An 11,651-nucleotide genomic window follows, 5' to 3' on the forward strand; every position below is an offset into this window, starting at 1 on the left:
TATGTTCACACTAGATCTAAGACCACAAATTGCATTTTCAAAAGTATGAGGACCAATAGAGCAAGTAAGAACAGGACTTCTAGGATCACCTTTCTTAATAGGAACACCCCAACCATCTAAACCAAAATCATACCTTGATGTGATGAGGTTGGCGCTCTCCATGAATTCTTTAGGCTTGCCAGGAATTCTTCCTTTCTCAAAAGATGGGATAACAACTGCTAATTGTGCTAATTGGGTTTCTAGCATCTTATTAAAGCTAAGTTGATTCTTTATAGCGAAAGAAAAATCATCTAATTTAGCATTTATGTTTTCCAACATCTTATCATTAGCATGAAGTTTCTTATTTATACTATCGGTCATTCTACCTTGACTATAGACAAGATCTTTATTGAAAGGATAACTATTACCTTGATTACTCGGACGTTTCGAATAATTATAGTAATTATTACCTTGGTTGTTGGAGCGCTGATTCCATCCTTGATTTTGAGGACAAAAACCATTGTCATTATTGACAAAGTTGAGATCTTCATGGGTCTCGAGGCAGAAATTGCCTGAATGTCCGGTCTCTCCACAAATTTCACAAGTCATGTGGGTGTCCATGGCTTGTACAGTTTCTTGGGCACTCATTTTCTTGCAATTTTCTAGTCTCTTTACGAGCAGATCTACCTTGGCTACAAGCATGTCAACTTCTTTAAGAGAATGCATACCTCATTTGTGGGGCTACAGTCGTTCATCGCTCCATCCTTGGATGGAAACCATCTTCTCGATCAATGCCTTGCCATCTGTGACATTAAGTGAAAAGAATGTTCCTCCAGTGGTAGCATCTAAATGGCTCCTATCCAACGAAACTAAGCCTTGGTAGAAGTTCTGGATCAAAAGCCAGTCTTCCATACCATGGTGTGGGCATGCGGTGACATACTCTTGCATTCGTTCCTAGCCTTCAGGAATCGGCTCATCAGCTTGTTGTTGAAAGCTAGAGATTTTGTTGTGAAGAGCATTGGTCTTACCCATCGGGAAGAACTTAACTAGGAAAGCGTTGGAATACTTATCCCATGTATCTACAGCATTGTGGTTTGAGTAGAACCATTGTTTTGCTTTTCCCAACAAATAGAATGGGAAAAGATGAAGACGTATGGCCTCTTGGGTCACTCCCTTAATGGTAAAGGTGCTACAAATCTCCAAAAAGTATTGGAGACGTGCATTAGCATCTTCGTGGGCTTTACCATAGAAAGGATAGCTTGCACCATCATGATCAATGCGAGCTTAAGCTCAAAGTGAGTGTCCGCATTTCAGGACCAGTGACTACATTAGCAGCCGAAGGGGCAAAAAAACTCATGGATGGTCCTATTGGCCATGATCGTGCTAGGAAGAAAAGAAGGTAATTAAAAAGAAAACAAAAAAGGAAAAGAAGGTTGCTAAGACGGAGACCTAGCTAGCAGAACCTAACGACAAATTAGTAACACAGACCAGTTGCCTTACTCGACAATGGCGCTAGAAATGCTTGTTGGTGTTTCTTAACATCACTACTAGGAGTATATCCTAGCAGTGGCGCTTGAAATACCTGTTGACGATGGTTCATAAGTGTGTGTATATAGGAAAGGGGATTCCACAAGCACACAAAACTATCATGTAGCACTTTGCTTGGTGAGTACCGAGTGTCGAATTTATATTTTCCCAAAGGAAGGCGGTTTGGCATGTCAGGAAATGTAGCTAGGTAGACTAGGTAGGTGGGTTTAGCAACACAGGGGTGATGAGGGTAGTATGGATGATGGATAGAAAAAGATAAAAAGGTTTTTGATCACACAGGCAGAGGTAAACTAGAAGTTAGTGTAGCTGAGTGTAAGAAGTAGAGTATGTAATCTTAAAGCAACAAAAGTAACTTAATGATAGTGAGATTGTCCTTACTATGAGGGGCGTACTTGCATTGGATTTAACCAAACATGAAGCACAACAAGCCCTACGTTTTAATAACTAGACCCTATGTGGTGGAATATAGAGGAAGGAAAGGGGTGTCACCACCTGCCAACTACCACAATCTAACCGAGGATCTAGCCGTACGTACAGGCAAGATATAGACTAAGCACCATGCTTAATCTATAAACTCGTTGTTTTGATCTGAGCTTCGGTGAAATGAGATCGAAACACCCTAACCAGACGGTAGGACAAGTACTAATGATGATATTGGAGAGCTTTTGTGAGCTTGGAACACTTGGAATGCTTCAGAGCTGCTAAGTGATGATCTCCACCGAGCACCACAGCCCCTTTTATAGTGTTTAGAGGGCATGGGGTACTTGTAGGCGAAGATGAGGTGGTGGGGCATCGATCGACGTTGGCCACGGTTGGCCGACCGTCCATTGCATTGCCTCACCATCCAATGGTGATGGATGGCCTCTAGATGGCGGTTGCATGGTAGGTAAGTCAGTTTCCTAGCTAGTGAGGTAGTTTGGAGGTCGGTTTCACCCCCTCCAAGTGTATGACAGCGGGCCCAGGGATTCAAGGTAGCTCAACGTGTACCTTTGGATCAAAGCGCCATGGATCAACGCTAGAGAAGGAGTGAGGAGGAAATACAATGGATCTATGATATGGTAGGGGCGATCTAGTGGTGGACATTGGCTAGCATGTAGAACATCTGGCGATAGTCTGGCACGGTGGGGTTTGGGCCCAAACCGCACTAGATCTGTTAGGCCAAGAGCTCAAGATATGCTCCCAGAAGTCCTAGCGAAGGGGGCGACGCTGGGGTCCCATTGCTCACCGGTGTAGCCCCATGGAGTGGACAAAGCCCACCATAGCAGTCGGTGACATAGGCCAGGTAGTGCAAATGGGGATCCCAATCTTCCATCAGGTAGTGATAACTATCGTTGTGTCGGAGAATGACACACCGAACCGACTTTAGATCGAAAGATCAAACCCTGCAATCTTAGCACCACAACTCCTCTGGTTATCAACCAAGACACGAATCCGGTTGACCTCACCAACAAAGCTAATCCTTGCCTGCGCAACGAAGAACACAAGCAAGAACAAGAAAGAAAGCAACCAAATTGCAGATGAATGATTAATCTCACGAAGTTGGGGTCTCATAAACCGATGAATGGCGAAACTATTCTTGACAGATTAATCTAAGCAAAACCCAAGACCTAATGACGGTGGCGGCGTATGATTATAAAGGTCTTAGGGTCATCGCCTACCCTGGACATGCCCCCTAATAGGCCCAAACATGATACACGGTCCAACGGACCAAAAGACGGTGTTGCAGCACCCTGGCAGATTCTGGACGCTGAATTGTTTCAATGATTCCCATTGATTTCGATGGGCTTTTGGCACAAGACCACATAGATTGGATTCCTTATCAAATTATCTTTCCAACCATATGTGGATTGTTGAAAATAGAGTCTGAATGCATCCTGGGTGACTAGTTTAATATAGACTAGTTTGAGAGGCTGAGACAGACTTGAACTTGAGTTGCTTTGGGTCTCCACCTCGGGGACTCGAACCTAATTAGCCTCGGGTCTCCTTCTTGACTTGGACACCCTTGCTGGACTCCTATCCCTCCATACCATGTGCCAAATATGGTCATATGCATGGGTGTCTTGTCGTCATCACTGATGGGGTAAAAGCACAATGGCAACCAACCGTAATGAACGCACCTACTCGCAAGGGATCGAGCGACGAAGCTCGAATAAGCCACGACTACACACCCATGCTCTGACATGGATGCGCATCAGCGCTTTCATGGTCACTTTGTGATCGTAAAAATGCTTAGGGGCTACTATCATGGTTATAACCCTAGGGTGTCTCAAGGCACCGATTAGTTAATAGGCCACGCGACTCGCAATACGCTAGCTAGTGAAAGCACAAACGACCGAGGCCCTGCTAAGCTGAACAAACTAGGCCAAGATGCTAAGGACAAGGTTAGTCATGACCCCTTCCTCCCACCATAGCCACACGGCGCCCCGAGGACACAAGACCTCTCCTCCGTTATGACTCCTAAAAGGATAGGGAGAGGTCAAGCCCCACCAAGTATGCCTATTCTGACAAGGACATGCACACCGCACTGACCTCACAAGGACCGAGGGGACAACAGTCACCTCGGTCCGGTCAAACACCAACCCTATGCCATGCCACATAGACAAGACCATACCGCTCTAAAGCGGTGACGATAGGTACGATGACCACTGGCTAGATATGGCCCGATGAGACAAGAGTATGATCAAGGCACCCTTTCTAGACATTCTGAGTCCCCTACTCATTTCACTCACTCTCCATCATAGTAGGGTGCCTAAAGCTTCCCTTCGAGCAGCCCATCGACAAGCATAGGTTCTTCTTCCTCTTCCACCATTCTTGCACCCCCATCGTAAGAACTTCAAAGCATTCAAGCGAGGAACATGCACTCTATCATTTCTAAGACTAGACGTTGGGCTCTGGCCGTAACTAGTATAAATCCTCATGTCTTTTAGATGCTACCATTGTCTTCATAGAGCAGCATGGCAATCATAAGTTTACTAGTCCAGTTTATGAAATACCGACACTATTATTATACCTTAGCACAGCTAGGGAACCTTCTCCTTGATGCTCCCTGATGAGATCCTAACATATGGGAATGTTAAGCCCTAGGTTCAATCGTTCTCGAATGAAGAATACTCTCGACCGACCCCTCTAGGATTGCTCGGGGGCTATACCCATCAGGTATGCTCATGCGCACCCTCTGGAGGAGAAACCCTACTGAGCCCGACTACGCCATGACATCCATGTGGGGCTCTAGGGCTTGCTTGAGCCTAGAGGCTCCTGATCTACGCTAGCACTTTGGCCCAGTCCTTGGCTCGTGCCTGACCAACGACGCAAGCCAAGGCCCAGGTACAAGAAGACATGCCTTGAGCTACCAAGGCTCGGGGAGCTCCCTGGTGCTGCCCCTTGGGCATGGCATTGTCGGCCACTTTCCCGACAAGGTCACGCACGGGGCGTGACACAAGAAGACAAAGCTTCCTCATGGCCTCTAGAGGGTCAGAGGCTCCTGGGCCCATGCATCAGCCCCTGGAGCTAACCTCCTTCATCGCCAAGAAGTCTCTAGAAGGTCCACCTAGGGGGCGGTCTAAGCCGACATAGCCTGACATGCAAGTGTTAGAACAGAGCAGCTGGACAATGCCCAAGGCTTCTTTGGCTCCATGACACCGCCATGGTCCACAACATGTCATTGTAAGGCCCTCCTAGACTTGTTCCCCCAAACCACCATGTACCTGACATATCTCATTATATATGGGATAAGGTCAAACCTAGGGAGGGGGACGATCATCAGAAGATCATTCCATTCCATTCCTTGACCTCTGCTCAGCATCGAGAGCAAGGCAACCTAGAGAGGGGTGTTGATTGTTGTTAATGGCAATCATAAACCATTAATACATCCTACAAATACACCTAATTCCATCACCAAACATAGGTATAGGGGTTTAAACTAATGAATTTTATGAGCTTTGGTGAATATGTGAATGCAGGAGGATTTATGCAAAAAAACAGCTCTCGGGACCACCGTCATACACTCTAAATAGGCAAACTGACATCAACAAGTGATTCAACCTACGAAACCTATGAAAGACAACTCAAGACGGAGCCTAGGACCAACCACCTAAAGGGGAGGCCCACCTGCCATAGTAGCAGGTCGGCCAACCTAGTGGTGAGGCCAGTCAGCCCATTACGGAGGCCCGTCGCCCTCTGCCACCTCATACGCCTTTCTAAGATCTTGACTCTTGATTTTAAGGCGGTTTTAGGTCGGTTTATCCAACAATGATCAAGGGAGTTGACATGGATCGATGATGTGAAGGTTCCTTGCCCCTACTCCACCTCAATTCCTTGCCCCCTACTCCACCTCGGTCTATATAAGGGCACCTAGACCCCTTCCCTAGAGCCATCCTAAAACCCTAATTCATATTCTCCTTGTTAGGATCAGAGCTAGCTCTCAAGATGTAGAAGTAGAATAGCTCAAGTTGAGGGTTAGGGAGAGTTGAGCCATACTCAGGGTCTGAAGAAATCTTCAGAGGTCTAGTATATCTTTGTATCTTACCTTTGCAAGACTTATGCTTTAATTTAGTTATCTTCTCTATTTACTTTATTGCCTTTCATGTGTATGGTTAGAATAGTCATCATATCTTAGCATGGGATCTTTGCTCTCATCAAGTGCTCTAGTTATCATACGTGGCTAGAGTAGTAATCGGTAGTATAGACAAGGTGTCTAGACTATAAGTTACCTGAGATTGTTCCTAAACCTATGGTTAGTTGTGGTAGCCCCAGGGGTGACAGCTCTGTTAGGCCATTGTAATCCACCACGTTAGGATTGGTGTTCATAGAGCTTTAGGCAGCCTTCCCCCAACTACGCTATCTCACCCCCTCAAGAGTTGGAAAGGTACTACTGCTCCAAAGTGTTATTGTATATGATCGCTATATTTACCCATGATTTAGGTATACCCTTTAGAACCAAAGTAATAGAGAAGTATTTAGGAACCTTGAACTCATCCGTTGTCCTCTCAACTTAGCTAGACTACTCATTTATTATGTAATTCTCTTATGTACGAGTCATTATTCATAACTCTTATCATAAACAACACTTACTGGCACTTTAGTTTAGTTAGTATACTAGTTAGTAGATACATGATGGTGAACTATCAACTTCTTTAACCATTGTTTCCCTGTGGATAAACATGATACTCTAGAATACTCCTAGGTAAAAGCTCCAACAGTATTCGTGCTCTTACGGACTTATCTGTGTGCGTTTAAAATATACCAACAAGGGGCACCGAGAGCTCCTCCACCACATCCTATCGTCTTCCTCCTCTCCAATGAGGGGAAGGCTACACTGGTGATGAGGCAACCTTAGGATTAGCACCGACCTAACCCCTACCAAATCTCTCTACAACCCTGTTGCAACCCCCCGATTTTGGGTGCTTTTTAGTATAAGGATCATTAGCTGCTAAATGTAGGGCATCAATTGGCCCGAACCAAGTAAACCATTGTGTCCTATCTATGATTCTTGTGTCTTTGAGTCCACCTGAGCCACCAAAGACCCGTACTATAACACCAACTCAAACAACAATGCTTGCCATGATTCTGACCTTATGACAGCTGACGCGCTAGGTAGACGACGGTGTCTGCTTCTCCGGTGAGTTCACCGGCCAGGCCGGTGCCTTTGCTCTAGGCTAGGTCCTAAACTTTGGGAGGCTGATGATGAGGACAAGACACCCATGCATATGACCATGTTTGGCACACGATATGGAGGGGTAGGAGGCCAGTAAGAGTGTCCAAGTCAAGAAGGAGGCCCGAGGCTAATTCGGTTTGAGTCCCCAAGGTGGAGGCCCAAAGCAACTCAAGTTTGAGTCTACCTTGGCCTCCAGGACCAGTCTGCCTTAAACTAGTCACCCAAGACGCATCCGGACTCCGTTTTTGACGATCCACGTATGATTGGAAAGCTAATTTGATAAGGAAGCCAATCCAAGTGGTTTAACATCAAAAGACCTTTGAAATCAATAGGAATCATCAAAACAAGTCAGTGTTGTGGTGCTAAGGTCAACAAGATTCATGTCTCGGTTGATAACCAGAGGAGTTGTGGTGCTAAGGTTGTAGGGTTCGATCTTTCGATCTGAAGCCGGATCGGTGTGTCATTCTCCGCCACAATGATAGTTATCACTACCTGACGGAAGATTGGGATCCCCAGTTGACCTCACCAGGAAGGCTAATCCCTGCCTACGCAATGAAGAACACAAGCAAGAACAAGAAAGAAAGCAACCAAATTGCAAATGAATGATTAATCTCATAAAGTTGGGGTCTCACAAACTGATGAATGGTGAAACTGTTCTTGACAGATTAATCTAAGCAAAACCCAAGACCTAATGACGGTGGTGGCATATGATTATAAAGGTCTTAGGGTCATCGCCTACCCTAGACATGCCCCCTAATAGGCCCAAAAATGATACACGGTCCAACGGACCAAAAGATGGTGTTGTAGCACCCTGGCAGATTCTGGACGCTAAATTATTTCAACGATTCCCATTGATTTCGAAGGGCTTTTGGCACAAGACCACCTAGATTGGATTCCTTATCAAATTATCTTTCCAACCATATGTGGATTGTTGAAAATAGAGTCTGAATGCATCCTAGGTGACTAGTTTAATATAGACTAGTTCGAGAGGCTGAGACAGACTTGAACTTGAGTTGCTTTGGGTCTCCACCTCAGGGACTCGAACCTAATTAGCCTCGGGCCTTCTTCTTGACTTGGACACCCTTGCTGGCCTCCTACCCCTCCATACCATGTGTCAAACATGGTCATATGCATGGGTGTCTTGTCATCATCATCCCTTAATGGAAACAGGGATCCCGATCTTCTGTCAGGTAGTGATAACTATCGTTATGGTGGAGAATGACACACCAATCCAGCTTCAGATCAAAAGATCGAACCCTACAATCTTAGCACTACAACTCCTCTGGTTATCAACTGAGACACGAATCCGGTTGACCTTGCCAAGAAGGCTAATCCCTACCTGCGCAATGAAGAATACAAGCAAGAACAAGAAAGAAAGCAATCAAATTGCACATGAATGATTAATCTCACGAAGTTGGGGTCTCACAAATCGATGAACGGCGAAACTGTTCTTGATAGATTAATCTAAGAAAAACCCAAGACCTAATGACGGTGGTGGTGTATGATTATAAAGGTCTTAGGGTCATCGTCTACCCTGGACATGCCCCCTAATGGGCCCAAACACAATACACGGTCCAATGGACCAAAAGACGGTGTCACAGCACCCTGGTAGATTCTAGATGCTGAATTGTTTTGATGATTCCTATTGATTTTGATGGGCTTTTGGCTTGAGACCACTTGGATTGGCTTCCTCATCAAATTAGCTTTCCAACCATATGTGGATCATCGAAAACGGAGTCTAGATGCGTCCTAGGTGACTAGTTTGAGGCAGACTGGTTCTGGAGGCCGAGGCAGGCTCAAACTTGGACACCCTTGCTGGCCTCCTACCCCTCCATACTATGTGCCAAACATAGTCATATGCATGGGTGTCTTGTCCTCATCATCCTCCCCTTCTTGACAAAAAGCCATCCTCGGCGTCGATTGTGCTTAAAACTGATCCTACACAACATAAAGGAGAACGGGGTTGCGAAGACAAATAGAACTGAAATAAGTGCGAGAAGGAACGTGACCATGTTTCCAAGAAATTTCAGCAAGCATGTAAACTCTATGATCCGAATGCACACGATGTATGTCAACACTATTCTGCAAAAGATTAGAACTAACCAAAGACAATGCAGAAATAGATGGTCTAGCAGACATAGCTAGCCACCAACAATGCTCCCCTTCTTGGAAGTGAACTTGTTTCTTTGAGGAACATGAGAAAATGTTTATATTATTATGGCTGCCCTCTAAACGATCATAACCTTGTACAACAAAAGAAAAATTCATATTACTATGAATGTATACTCGATGTATTATATATCATCCCTTATTGTTATATTTGCCAATAACATGATATGTGTGTTTAGAAAACCAAGGCAAATCAGCATATTTAAAAAAGGCTCTCCTCCAAACAATCTAGGTTACACAAAACATCAAATTCAATGTAACCCAAAGTATGTAAAGAAGACAACAGTTTGAACTCATCAGTTTTAGTAGCAATATGAATAACATGTTTATTTTCAGCACAAGTGACTGGTTCCAAAACATGTAAAACTGAAGCATCATCAACCAATTCATCTTTATCACAAGGAACTTCAAGCAAAGTATCATGGGATAGAGATAAATCAAGAGAGGGTTCCACTAACAATTGCTCTATGATAGCATGGTTTGTGGAAAAATTTAGTACATTAAAACAATTCTCACCTTCCATGAGTGTAGCACCATGAGCATTACCTGTGTTCTCAGCAGGAGTAATAGGTGCATTGTGAAGTGATGGTTCTAAATTTGCATATGAGGTTGTGAGCTCCTCATTTTGTTCCATGTCATCCTCTCACTTATGGACATTATCCTACAGAAGGTTAGTCATAGCAAGAGGAATAACAACAGACTCTTCCTCTAAATTGTGCACCTCAGCATATGAAGTCAAAATAGGAGGTGGATTAACAAAGGTTTCTCGCATAAGGAGTTTCATATCATTCCAAGTTTGAGGTTTATTAGAAGGATCTAAAGACTCTCACCAAGATAAAGCAGAATGTCGTAAAACACTAGCTGTATTTTTTACCTTCCTCCTTGGACACATAAAGCGAGTAGCAAATATGTTATCTATGGCAATTTCCCACTCCATGTACTCATCAGCACCTATACCATCATAAGTCGGTAGATATGAACAACCTATCATTGTTAGAAGACAGCAAAAGACATCACAAAAGTATTATCCCTATCAAATGACTATGTGGTTGCAGTGGTGTCACTTTTCACAGCAAGTGGAAGCGTCTTACCAAGCTCTTACAATGTTCTTACCAACGCAAGCTGTGGGCAGTACAACTGATAGCTGGTTTGTGATACCTGTGAGGCAGTGGTACCAAGATTGAAAGGCCCTTTTTCTGTACTGGTCTAAAGAGTTTGTGGAGCTTGAAAGGCACACAAAGAATAATATGTATATCTGACACACAAGTCATTAATAGAAAGTAATGCTGAATTATAGTCCAAAGTACTTGTTCTCACTGCTGGTCCAAAATGTTCTAAGTACTAGGTGTGTAACAAACAAGTATGGTGGTAGCAAGGTGATAGGGGTGTGAAAAACAAGTATGGTGGATGGCAACAGCAACACAAATAAGAAACCAGATAGCACACACTATCATAGCTCACTTTGGCATTCTCTATGTGCTCCTCTAGATATTGTTTCTCTTTTGCCCCTCTCTTTTTTCTATTTTTTTGGGCTGTCGTGTTTTTTGGGAAATTTTGACTTTTTCTTTTTATTTTTTTAATATTTTTCCTTCACTTAGGAGCACAAAAGAAGTAACCATAGAAAATATGAGCTTAAACAAGTGAAAGGCGTGGCTTGTGGAAATTTCAGAAGACATGCTCAAAATCGACAAAAAGCTTGTGACCACGAAAAGAGGATCTTGTGACCAGTTTTTGACCAAATTAAAAAATTTTGACCCCACCAAAGCCAGAGATGGACGGATCTAAAAATTTTTACTAGTTGATTTTGGTATATGGAACGTCGAAATCCGAGTTCGTATGTGAAAACTAGACCAGTTGAATTGGCTCTGAATTAGAGGACAAAACGAGAACAATGTGCGCAAAATTGGTCATGGAAGCAAAGATTTGATGGAAACGATGAGGGAAAACACACGAACTAGACTCTAACATGACCTAACTAGCAATAAGACCTCGACCAGGACACAAACTCAACACGACGGACTCTAAAACTGAAATATGCAAAGGCTATGGCATGGAAGGTTCTAGGACAGGACAGGAAAAAAGTATGGCACTGGACTACGGGATGAATGCAAAACACTCCAAACTAGGGGATAAATATGAACCTGATGGTATACCTTAGCTCTGATTACCACTTAATGGAAACTGGGATCCTGATCTTCCATCAAGTAGTGATAACTATCGTTATGGCAGAGAATGACACACCGATCCAGCTTCAGATCGAAAGATCGAACCCTGTAATCTTAGCACTATCGATGGGGAACCC

General features: G+C 44.0%; 1 non-coding gene across 1 annotated transcript; it reads left to right on the forward strand.

Annotated features, from left to right (window-relative positions):
• Nucleotides 1–889: 889 nt before the first annotated feature.
• LOC136468192 (small nucleolar RNA R71) lies at nucleotides 890–996 on the forward strand. The gene has a single exon (XR_010761727.1). It is a non-coding gene; the product is annotated as a small nucleolar RNA R71 (small nucleolar RNA).
• Nucleotides 997–11,651: the final 10,655 nt, after the last annotated feature.

The sequence above is a fragment of the Miscanthus floridulus genome, chromosome 7 (assembly GCF_019320115.1).
Source record: "Miscanthus floridulus cultivar M001 chromosome 7, ASM1932011v1, whole genome shotgun sequence".
Classification (NCBI taxonomy): domain Eukaryota; kingdom Viridiplantae; phylum Streptophyta; class Magnoliopsida; order Poales; family Poaceae; genus Miscanthus; species Miscanthus floridulus.